Source organism: Globicephala melas, chromosome 20 (genome assembly GCF_963455315.2).
Source record: "Globicephala melas chromosome 20, mGloMel1.2, whole genome shotgun sequence".
NCBI classification, from domain to species: domain Eukaryota; kingdom Metazoa; phylum Chordata; class Mammalia; order Artiodactyla; family Delphinidae; genus Globicephala; species Globicephala melas.
In genome coordinates, this window is record NC_083333.1 from 32973701 (window position 1) to 32986316 (window position 12616).

Sequence of the window (12616 nt, forward strand, 5' to 3'; positions counted from 1 at the left end):
CCCGCTCCGCAACCCCCACCCCGAACCAGCCCGGAGCCCTGCGCTCACCGCGGGCGGCGAGGGCGGCCCCGCGGCCCCGGCTCCTCGGCGTCGCTCGCCCAGCGCCAGCCTGCTGGTACGCCCGGCTCGGCTGCCTCCCCTCTGGCGCTGGCGCGGAGCCTCCCGGGACTTTTATCCAGCGGGGCCCCCGGGATCAAAGCGACGGCGGACACAGGGCTCCGCGCCGAGGGGCCGGCAGCAGAGGCGCCGGGGCCTCCCGGAGGAGCGGACAGGTGTGGTGCGAGGCCCCGGCGCCCTCGGCGACCTGCGGGAGGGACTGGGCGCCGCGGCACGGCGCCACGGGGGAGTCACCCTGTCCCGCGCCTGGGTGGACAGATTCTGGGCGGCCCTCGGAGGGCAGTGGGGGCAGAGGGGGCGCTGCCACTTATCGAGGTCGGTGGGCCTCGGGGCGGAGTCCTGGATCCTCCCCGCGTGCGCCCTCGCTTTGCACCCCATGCCAAGGACCCCCAAGAACCTCTCCCGCAGTCCCAGCCGCCCCTGGGGTGGTCGCGGATGGAAGAGCTGCCGCCTTGGTTTCTGTTCAGTGACCTCCAAGCACCGTAGTGCATCTGCCCCATCACCTCACCTTCCCAGTGCACCTCACTGGGGACAGAAGGAGATTCCTCCTCAGAAATCAAAATGGGATGAGGGGGCAGCTGTTTACTTAGGAGGCTTCCTCCCGGCTAGGTGGGCAGACAAAAGAAAAAAAAGGGCATTTATTTGCCCTCCACACACACCCACAAAGTGCCATAGACAGCTTTGGTAGACCTCTCATTCCCCTCCCAGCCACAGCTCCGTGGATGTCATTACACCATTGTAAAGACAGGAAACAGACCTTGCCTTTTGGGTCTAGAGCTGGGGTAGAGCTTCCTGAGCTCCCTCCTAATTCGGGGCAGTGGGGAAGCTGTGTCCGCTGGCAGGCACCTGCAGCCCCTCTGGGGCAGGAGAATAGAGGTTGCCAGAGGCTCTGGCAGCACCGGGGATCCTGCCCCTGCCTTTGCCTCCTGAGCTGTCCTCACCAGTCCCTGGGCTGAGTAATGGGCTGAGGGTTAAAAAGTTACAACACCCACCCCGTGCACAGACACAGCAGGCTGCTCTGGCCAGGCTCTCAGAAGACAAAGTGGGAGACCAGACAGGGTCCTTGAGAGCTGCTGTATGAGGTTTAAGCGGTAAATTAAACCTCGAAGCCTAACATCAGGCTGAGGTGCCCCAGAGGTCGGCCTTGGCTGGGGTCACTCAGTGAAGGAGAGAGCAGCTGTGACAAAAAGAGGTCCTCCCCACAAGCTTCTGTGGTGCAGCTGGGCATCCATTTTCCTGATGAGGGGAACTGAGACTCAGACATGCCAGCAGAAGAGCTGAGAGTGAGCTGTGCATCTGGAAATCCACACTTGCCACCCTCCTGTCTTCAGGTCAATATATAGGCCCTGCGTGGGACTGGCCAGAGGCAGGCATTTCAAACACAGGTCCCCCACGCGAAGGTGTTCCTAGGCATGGGGGAGAACATGCCCCAGGAACACTCTACGTCTAGGAGCCTGTTATTCCAAGTCCCAGGCAGGGAAATGCTGCTTCCAGCCGGATGGCAAGACTGCGTAGGGTTGTACTTCACACGGACCTGGCTCTGAGCCATTTCCTGGCAGGAGCTCCTGGGCAAGGCCCGTGACCTCTCTGTGTGCCTCTGTTTCCTCTTCTTTAAAGCGGGGCAATGACCGTACCTCCATCAGAGGGCTGTTGTGGGATTACGGGAGCCCATGCATGAAAGTGCTCGGTGCTGTGGGAATGGCAGTTACAATTGCCAATGAAATGCCGGTGCGAAGCGGGAGCATGCATGTTGGACTCGCCAGTATTGCTGTAATGAGATTTAGCCTGCACTTTGCCCGAAATGAATCCGTTTGATTTATTCAACACTACTAGCAGAAGTGAAGAGTCTTCCCCAGAACTTCCCTGTCCTTCTGTGTCTCTGCCTTCCCCACACCCTCTCCTTTAAGCTTTAGACCCCCAACTCAGACTCTTGGTGGTGACAGCCCCTGAGAGAGCCTTCCTTGGCTGTTCATACTTCATCCTTCTCTCGACTCAGACAGACTAGCTCTGTACTTGGGCTCCCTCCCCTCAAGGGCCAGCTTTACCTTCTGCACCTCAGACTCCCCCAACTCAGAGTTTTCAGCTCCCAAAATATGGGAGGGGGTTTCTAGGACAGCAGGTTCTGGGAGCCACTCAGCTCAGCTCCGGGCCTCTGCTTCCAGGCTGCCTGCACTCAGCCCAGAGGCCACTGTGGCCTTGACACATGGGAGGAAGGGGAACCTGGTGGAACAGCAGCAGTTCAGATAACACCTCACATCCACTAGGATGGCTGTGATCAAAACCATGGAAAACAGGGAATTCCCTGGTGTTCCAGTGGTTAGGACTCGGCGCTTTCACTGCCGAGGGCCTGGGTTCAATCCCTGGTCAGGGAACTAAGATCCTGCAAACCATGTGGTGTGGCCAAAAACAAAAACAAAAACAAATGGAAAACAGCATGCATTGGTGAGGATGTGGAGAAACTGGAGCCCGTGCATTGCTGGCGGGAGCATAAAATGGTACAGCCACTATGGAAACAGTTTGGTGGCTGCTCAATAAATTACATGTATAATTATCACATGACTCAGCAATTCCACTCCTAGGTATAATCCCAAAAGAGATGAGAGCAGGTGTTCAAACAAAAACTTGACCATCAATGTTCACAGCAGCAGTACTCACTATAGCCAAAAGGGGGAAACAACCCAAACGTCCATAATGAATAAAATGGATAAATAAAATGTGGTCCATTCATACAATGGACTATTATTCAGCCATAAAAAGGAACAAAGTACTGACACATGCTATGACACAGACGAACCTTAAAAACATTAAGGTAAGTGAAATAAGCCAGAAACAAAAGGCCACATATCTTATGATTCCATTTACATGAAATATGCAGAATAGGCAAATCTATAGAGATAGAAAAGCAGACTTTTGGTTGCCAGGGGACAGGGAGGAACAGGGAGTGACTGCTAGTGGGTACAGTGTTTCTTTTTGGGGTGACGAAAATGTTCTAAAATTGATCATGTTGATGGTTGCATAACATGGTGAATGTACTAAATGCCATAGAATTGTACACCTTGAAGTGGTTTTATATTATAAATTTTACCTAAAAAACCCCAAACACCAATGGGTCTAACCAATGATGGTCAGCAGGCTGGGCCTGAGGCACCAGGTGACTGGCAGGGATGCGGGGCAGGTGAATGAACGTGGTGGGCTGGTCCTACCCTGGAGATCCTGCTGGGACATGGCATGTACATGCCCCCATTCACTCATTAGACAGATGTCTGTGGGGCCCACACACTAAGAGATGTAGCTGCGGGACTGAGAGCCTATCTCTGCATTCAGGGCCTGGCTCTGCTGCTGCTGGGCCTGCAGCTGGCTCTCTGAACCTCAGGCTTGTTATGTGTAAGGTGGAGACGAGAATAGTACCTGCTTTCCAGGGTCATGAGAGCATGAAATGAGGCAGGACTTGTTTGATAGTTATTGCTCCCTGGTGGATGCTGGCCATCCTTCAGACACCAAGGTAGACTGAGGTCCTGGGCACAGGGGGCTCATGGAATGTCTGGAGGGCCAACACTCAAGCTTGAGGAGGAGAAGCAGGAACAATGTCCCAAATTGCCTTGTTGCAGTGGTCCCATGGGCCATGGACACCACGTATGCTGGACATGGGACCCACCCTTCTGCTTACCAGCCCCCCCCATTGCCATGTCCAGGGTGGGTTCTGTATCATTCCTGCCTCTTGGCTTCCTGGCTCCCATTCAGGTGGGCTGCAGGTGCTTCTGGTCAAGCTTAGATCTCATGCATGCCCAGGTGCAAGGAAGCCTGGGAAAATGAGAGCCCAGAGGGGGGCCTCTGCCTATTTTGGAGCAGCATCCCCAGGTATAGGATGGGGGTTCAGGGGCTGGTCCCTTGGGGAGGAAGATATAAGGAAGGGATCACAGAGGGGGGCAATGAGACTTGTGGTCCACACATGGACATGTGCCCAATTCCTGGGAAGGGGGCATCAGAGATGGCACATTTCAGGAAGCAAGAGCTAGGGCCCGAGTTGAGGCAGGCTTGGGGCCCAGACTGGCAGGCAGGCCCTGGGGAGGAAGGTATGGTGGGGACAGTCAGTGGTGCAGGGGATCCCACCTGGGACTGGGCCTTCAGGTCCTCAGGATGTCCAGGAGCTCCAGACCCAGTGCCCTTGCCTGGACTTGGGACGGCCCCGTATCACACAGCCAGCTCCTTCCTGGGGATCCCCGAGGGCCCTGAGCCCAGGGCTCCAAGAGCACAAGGCTGTTCTGTGCTGCAGCTGCTGCCTGCCGTCTGGGGCCCAGCTGTTGCCTGCGGGCCTCAGCCGCCCCGCCTCACACAACCACCTGGGCGGCTCTGCATCCCAGCTGCTGGCCTCTGAGGCCCAAGAGGGCAGGGAAGTGGGGCAGACCACTGCACTCCCCCCAGTGGCTTGCCCTGAATGGAGACCCCACTCCATAGCCAGGCAAGAGCCCACCGCCGGCTCTGAGCTGGGGGAGGGGCCTTAAGCTCAGGCCATGCAATTACAGAGCTTGAACCCTTTTGGATTCCCCGAGCCCCCCCCCCATCCATCAGCAGGAACCCCCCTTGCCTCACATCCTGGGGCCTTGATGAGAAAAGTCCATTGGAGCCATCTGGTGCAGGGGCAGGGGAAGGTGGGGCTGGGACCACCTGGTCAGTTACAGGCTTTAATAGACAGCTCCTAGGCATGATGCCAGAAGAAGTCCTCTCCTGGGAATTGGTGGCCATTTGCAGGCCTGGCCTGAGCAGCCTTGGGGTCACCTGCAGAAGAGACCCACACACACCTCACCCTAGGACTGGGAACATGTGGGAGTCAGAGTCCCCTTTACTTATGGGTGAGAGCGGGAGGAAGCTGAGTCCCAGATGCTCCTGCCACTCTGCTGCAAACCCCACCCTCCGGTGCCTGGTGAACAGAGGACAAGTAGCGTTTTCTGGTCCCAGGCTCGACCCCTGGGAGCCAGCTTCTGAGAGCCCCTGCCCCAGCCCACCCCCCTCACACAGCCACACCTGGCTTGTGGGCAGTCCTGGCTGAAGAACCCTCCTGGATGCCAACCCACAGCTGACCTCAGCTAACTGTGGCGTGTCAGGGTCCACCTGGGTCCACCTGGAACCAGCCATATTCCAAAGCTGGGGGGAGGAAGGTCATGGCGATGGGAGGGGCTTCCTACACATCTGTGCAGATGGGGCTTCTTGGGGTGTGGCCAGAGCGGCTCTGAAGTGCCAGCGCATGCTCCTCACTGTATAGGCGAGAGGACGTTGGGGAAGTCAGGCTGCCCCAGGCCCACGGGGAGGGCGGGAGACAGCGCCTCCTTAGCTCTCCCAGCTGCTGGCTCTGCTGAGCCCTAATGAGCTCCAGCCGCCTGGTCCCCATCCATGCAGCCTGCTGGTCCTCAGTGCCTGCTGCAATAGCGGCTGCAGGCCAGGGAGGCCTGGCCGGCCTTGTGACCTTCGGCCCTCCCTCCCTCCCACCCTGTGATCCGCACGTGGCCTCTGGGGAGGCAGAAACAAACCCTCAGATCTGCCACTGGGAACCTTTCAGCGCCAGGGACTTCAAAGGGGGCAGCAGGGCAGCGGGGGTGGCGGATGCTTCTCTTAAAGGGCCACACCACTTTTTAATTCAAAGCAGAGCCTGGGAACAGCTGTCTAGCCACTGCCTGGGAGGGAGGAAGATGAGGTGAGGAGGAGCAGGAAGGTGGCCTTCCCTGTCCTCTCCAGACCCCAGTGTGTTTGCTTACTTGTGAGAGGGCTGTGGGAACTATGCTGCACACTTTCCTTATACCGTCTTGCAGAAGCACCACCACCCTCCACCTAGGAGTCAGGATCCATTTCTCAGAGGAGAACGCTGAGGGCCCAGAAAGCTCCTGAGTCAAGGGCATTGATTATTCTGCCAGCGGCTAGGGTGGCAACGTAGAAATCGATAGTGTGATCTCTCTTGCATGTGTGAGAATGAGCCAAGGTTCTTACCTGTCCAGGTGTCTGTCCTGCCTGGAGGCCACCGACTGAGACCAGATGTAGGGCAGCTCCATGCACGGGGGAAGGGTCCCTGACGATCTCACACTCACTCACCAGAGCCCTGGCCCAGGCTTGTCTGCTGGGGGTGAGGGGGCAGATGATGGAAAACAGCTGCCCAAGGGGCTCCACAATGTGATGTCAGGAGGGGAGAGAAAACGAGAAAACCAGGCAGAGGGTGGCAGGTGGGATGCGGTCACGGAAGTCCCCCAGCAGGTGACATGTGGGCATAGCCCTCATGACGTGAGGGAGCTGAGGAAAGGCTTGGGGGACAGGCTGAAGGAGGCTGTGCGGTGGAGAGCGGTGAGAGTGAGCAGCACGCAGCCACCAGGAAGTTACATTTTTTTCTTTGGCGGTGGAAAGCCACTGCCTTATTGATAATACAGATAAACTCCCAAAGGATCTATGCTGGAAAGTAGATTTTTAAGGGACTTCCCTGGTGGCACAGTGGTTAAGAATCCACCTGCCAATGCAGGGGACACAGGTTCGAGCCCTGGTCCGGGAAGATCCCACATGCCACGGAGCAACTAAGCCCGTGTGTCACAACTACTGAAGCCGGCGCACCTAGAGCCCGTGCTCTTCAGCAAGAGAAGCCACCGCAGTGAGAAGCCTGCACACCACAACGAAGAGTAGCCCCTGCTCGCCGCAACTAGAGAAAGCCCGCGCACAGCAACGAAGACCCAACACAGCCAAAAATAAATAAATAAAATAAATTTATTTAAAAAATATATTTTAAGCTGATTAAATTTAAACTGCAATTTTACCACAATTATATATATCTTTACATACATATTTTTAAATGCATTCGGCTGGACCGTAAGCACAGCATGGGGCAGGGCTGTGCCTCCGTGGGCCCAGCTCAGAAGAGCCTCAGAAGCCACTTGCTCTGAGAATGAGCCATAACTTTCCCAAAGAGACAGGTTCGAGGCGCTTCGGTTCCCAGGTCAGCCCAGCCCAGCCATGGGCTTTTTAACTTTAACCTATGACCTGAAGTCCTAATAGAACCACAGTTTGGGACATTGTTTCTTTGGCAAATACAGCCTTGGTCCCACCAGGGACACCCCACCCCAGCATTCAGGTGGGACCCAGGCCAACCTTGAAAGGATTCTGTGCAGCCTGGGGTGAGGACCCCAGCCTCACCTTCTGACTGGGCTCAGGGCTTCCCACAGCTACTGGGGGGAACTGCTGCCTGTGATGTTCTGTCTGCCTCACCTGCGCTGACCTCCACCTCCCTGGGTCGAGTTTTACAGATGAAGCACGGAGGCCCGGGCAGCCAGGAGGTGTCAAAGCTCTGCTTGGCGCAGGTAGGGGAGCCGGGACCCCATGCCCTGACCACTCCCTGGGCTGCCGGGATGCTGTGACAGCCTATACGACATCCAGGACTTTGTGCTCTGGATGTACCGCACTGTGGAGGGGAGCGGAGTTAGACGGGGTCCCAGAGTGGGTCATGTAGGCTGCAGAGAAAAGAACAAATGAGGGTATGTTCTGTGTCACCTGCTGTGTAAGAAGGAAGGAGAGGAAGAATCCGCATCTGTGTCCACTTAGCCTCTGCTACATGCATGTGCTCATCTTTGCAAAAAGGCAGGAAAGCTACCCCAGAACCAGAAGAAGATTAGTTCTTATGGGGGCGAGTGGGAGTGGATGAAGAAGGAGGACCCTCTTCTGGCTATGTGTTATTTTATACTTATAACTTTTGAATCAAATAATATTCAAATCAAATAATAAATAAATATTTTTCATAATCAAAATATAACATTAAATCAAAAAAGAGTGAAAAAGACCCTAAAATTCAGTAATAAATGAACATGTGTATCCAATTAACATAACCACACACACAAAAAAGAATTAATTCAAATAATTTTGAACACAATACTCTGTATTTCTTTTGTGCGATATATTCTGAGGACAAAAATAACTACAAAGAAATCTTGAGATTTCCTTAGTAGGTCTGGTTACTAGCAGTATTGTTGTAGTAATTCCAAAGCTATTTGGAGGGTTGTTGTTTTTTTTTAATATTTATTTATTTATTTGGCTGCGCCGGGTCTTAGTTGCAGCATGTGGGAATCTTCGTTGCAGCATGTGGGATCTTTTAGTTGCAGCATGCATGCGGGAGCTAGTTCCCTGACCAGGGATCAAACCCGGGCCCCCTCTATTGGGAGTGCGGAGTCTTAACCACTGGACCACCAGGGAAGTCCCTGAAGGGTATTTTGGAACAGAGCAAATTTATAAATATATTGATGCTGCTGAAAACGAGGGTTCTCACTGTGGATAAGGGGATATTTGGTTGTGCCTTTTTTCGTAGATTGAAAATGGTTGAATATTGGCAATTTCATACAATTCAACCAAATATAAATACGGAAGGAGGGAAGAAGAAGACTGAGGGGTGGTGAATTCAGGATGCTAGTTCTGTCCCCTGAGAGGGCCTACAAACCAGAGGCACACCGGTAGCAACGAACGTGCTCAGCTCCAGACCTCGGTTTCTAAATCTCATTCCCCTCAAAAAGGGACTAGGGCTTCCTTGAGAAATGGCATTCAGGGCTGGGGCAGGGACATCCTGGGGGGGCCTAAAATACTTTCTTGTGGCTGAAGTGATGAAGTGCTCAGAGAACAACACAAACATCGAAAAGATGCAGGAAAGATGTGAGTGCTACAGGTGACTGTAGAGTAGCTCGGAGTGTGGTATCAATGACAGATCTCCCAATGTTGTATCACAGTTCGGTGGTGAAGTAAGAGAGCGGCCTTGCTCTTGAGAAATACACACTGAAGTATTTAGTGGCAGAGGTGAACAATGTCTCCACTTACTCTCAGGTGGTTCAGAACATATATACACATATACGGAGAGAGAGAGAGATAATGATGATGAAGCAAATGGACAACATGTAAACAACTGGAGAGTCTGTCTAAGAGGTATGCAGGAGTTCCTTTTACTGTTCTTGCAACTTCTACATTTGAAATAATATGAAAATAAGAAGTCACTGCCCCCCCACCCAAGGGAGCATAGGAGCCAGCTTAAAGGGGGTGTGTGTCTCACTGGCCAAATTTGGATCAAATTTGAGCATCAGAAAGAATAACTGAATGAAGGAAAAGAATCCATGAGTTCATATTAATATTTAGGAATTAAAAAAAATTCTTGACCAAAAAATGCCTATTAAATGTAGAGGAATGATAAAGTTGGAAGGTTGTGATTTTGCACCATAAATGTAATGGTGGATTCAGGCAAGGACCATCAACTGATGCTAAAACCACTGGGTAAATGGTTCTTGGAAAAACATCATATTTGTGCTCTCAAAGAATTACCCCACACATAGCTTATTCAGTCTACACGGGACCTGGAACATGGAGGTTCAGTCTGCATGTCCCCACTAATGGGAAAAACTGATATCCTGGACCTCCTGGAGGGCTGTCATCTATGCTGCCTCACTGCACTGAATGTTTAACTCCAGGAAAAGATCAGACAGATCCAGCCTTGGGCTCTAAAAAATGCAAATGTCATGAAAAATTAAAATGAAACAAAAAATAGAGGGACTGTGGTAGGGTGTTTTTTTTTTTTTTTTTTTTTTTCTGGCCTCACCACACAGCTTGCAGGATCTTAGTTCCCCAACCAGGAATCGAACCCATGCCCTCAGCAGCGAAAGTGCAGAGTCCTAACTACTGGACCGCCAGGGAATTCCCAGGACTGTGGTAGATTAAAGGAGTGTAAACAGACCCAACAACAAAATGCAATGTGACAACCAGCTATAAAGGACCATTTGGGGACAACAAGGGAAAGTCTAAAGTGGGCTGTGTATTAGATAATATCATTATATCCATGGTTGTTGGGTGTGGTGATGGGTTATGATTAAAAAGGAGAAGGTCCTGGTTCTTAGGAGGAGCTGCCGCATTATTTGGGGGGAGAGTGCCTGGATGTCATCAACTTACTTTCAAATATAAATATATATGCATATATTAATGCAGAGAGAAAAGGCAAATGCTGTCATTTCCATAATGCTATATAAATGGAATGGCACAGTATGCAATCTTTGGGGACCAGCTCTTTTCACTCAGCATGTTTCCCTGGAGACTCACCCAGGCTGCGGTGTCAGTAGTTCATTCCCGTGATTGCTGAGCAGTGTTCCATGTGTGGATGTGCCACATTGTTTAACTGCTCAACCTGTTGACGGTCATCCAGGTTCATTCCAGCTTTTGACTATTAGATAAAGCTGCTGTGAAAGTTAATGTACAGATCTGTCATTTTTTAAAACGGCAAAATTGGAAAGAAAAATGTGAGCTGCAGAGAAAGGCTGAACTATGAGCACAAAGAAGAGGCTCCCCTTTGGGGTCTTGAATGCCTCTCAGAGATGATTTTTTTTTCCTAAAGATTATTTATTTATTTATTTATTTTTTGGCTGCATCGGGTCTTATTTGCAGCACGTGGGATCTTTCACTGCAGCATGCGGGCTTCTCTCTAGTTGTGGTGTTCAGGTTTTCTCTTCTCTAGTTGTGGTGTGAGGGCTCCAGGGCGCGTGGGCTCTAGTTGAGGCTCGCGAGCTCAGTCGTTGTGGCACGCAGACTTAGTTGCCCCGCTGCATGTGGGATCTTAGTTCCCTGACCAGGGATCGAACCCGTATCCCCTGCACTGTAAGGCTGATTCTTTACCACTGGGCCACCAGGGGAGTCCCCCAAAGATGATCTTTGACCCTACAGTTATCTCTGTGACCTCTGCTGTGATCACGCCCTTAAGGCTGTGCCTGGACCACCCGCAGGAGGTGATGGGGCCTTGAGGGAAGGTGCCAAGTTGCAGTGAGGAACTGTGGAAGGTAAGCACGAGGAGGCAGCCTCCCCACAGAGCAAATGGAGGGCCAGGCGTGTGGGTCCTAATCTATGGCAAACTTGCCATGGGGCAGGTGAGGGTCCTTCCTGCTGTGGTGTGGAGCTGGTGTGTTAACCTGGAATTTTTGCCTCCAGCCTGAAATAATCCCCTGTACCAGGGGAGCCTCTGCTGGGCATTTCCAGCCTCTGGAGGCTTCTCAAGCTGAGGTCCAGCATCCAGGGGTCGGCTCTGGGGCTTGCTTCATGGGAGCTTCGTGGGGTCTGGTCTGTCCTGCTTGGTCTTCACCAGGTCTGGCCCAGCCAGGCCACTAAGGGAGGCGGGTCTGCTCTGCCTTTCCCACCTCCTAGTGCCAATGCCAGGACACAGATCCCATTGAGCCTGGGGCACCCTGCCCCTGCCAGGTGAGTGGCAGCAGAAGGAGGAGAAGGCACATGTGGGGGGACTGTGCATTCGTTTGTCCCATCGATAGTCATTCCTCTCACAGATGTTTGCAGAGCACCCACCCCGTGCCAGGCTCTGCTCTGCGTGCCTGCCGGCGGAGGGCCAGACAGACGGGGCTGCCTTGGGACAGCCAGTAAACAAGTGAGCAGGCACGAAAGGCCTGTCCCAGTGCAGATGAGGCTCTGAGGAAACCCCACAGTGCTGAAGAGGCCAGGTTGGGGGCAACTTGGGGCCTGGCTGCCGCAAAACTGCATGTGGGGCCCTGCTGGGCTGAAGGGTGGGTTTGAGAGCTTGCAGGCAGTGGTCACAAATGCCCCACAGGTGTCTGCTCCAAGGCCTCGTGTACTCGGCTACACATAGATGATGAGACCCATGTGAGCAGGTAGGAGGGGGTGGGGCAGGTCAGCAGACGCTGTCTCTGAGCCAGAAAATTTCTCTGTCCTGTGTCCTGTGGTGTTCCCCGGCCTCAGGAGAGGGGACTGGCCGATGGGGACCAGGAAGTGTGTGTGGCTCGGTGAGGCACTGAGGTTGCATAGAGTGCTAGACAGTCCCTCGGGGGTGGCCGTGGAGCTGTGGCTACCCTGAGGCTTTCCCGTTTTCTCGCATAAGCATGCAGTCGTCTGTTTGTCAGTATGAAACTGCTTGTGAGACAGATGTGTCAGCTACACCAAGGCATGACAGCACCCACACCAGAGGGGTGGCAGGATCCCACATGCCCCTCCTCCCGGCCCTTCCACTGCCTTGGGCAGGTGGAATTGGGGTACAAGTTCTGTCAAGAGTTTAGCTGCTGGCAGAGTGAGAGCACGGACAGGCACAATGCTCGTCACAGACTTTCATTGAATCTGCTCTCTGGTTTGGAGTTTCTGGCCGGCCTTTCCTGGCAGCTGCTCCCTGACCTTGACACCACCCCACGGCCGGCAGGCATTCACTCCGCAGGGGTACCGGGCCTGACCCTACCCCTCGGGACCAGAGGGGGCAGGAAGGGGGGCAGTGGGACCCAGGACGGGCCGGCGAGGACAGGGAGCCGAGGCCTAGACGCACTCGCTGCCCGCACCGCCGGCCCAGAACCGGGCCACGTGGCCGCGCTGGAGTGACCGCGCCTATCTAACGTCGGGCGCGCGCTCGCGGGCCCCGCGAAAGCACCGGGGGCGTGGCCAGGCAGGGGCGGGCCCGGAGGCGCGCTGGCCCCGCCCCGCCCCAGGGCCCGCCCCCGATGCCGCGAGG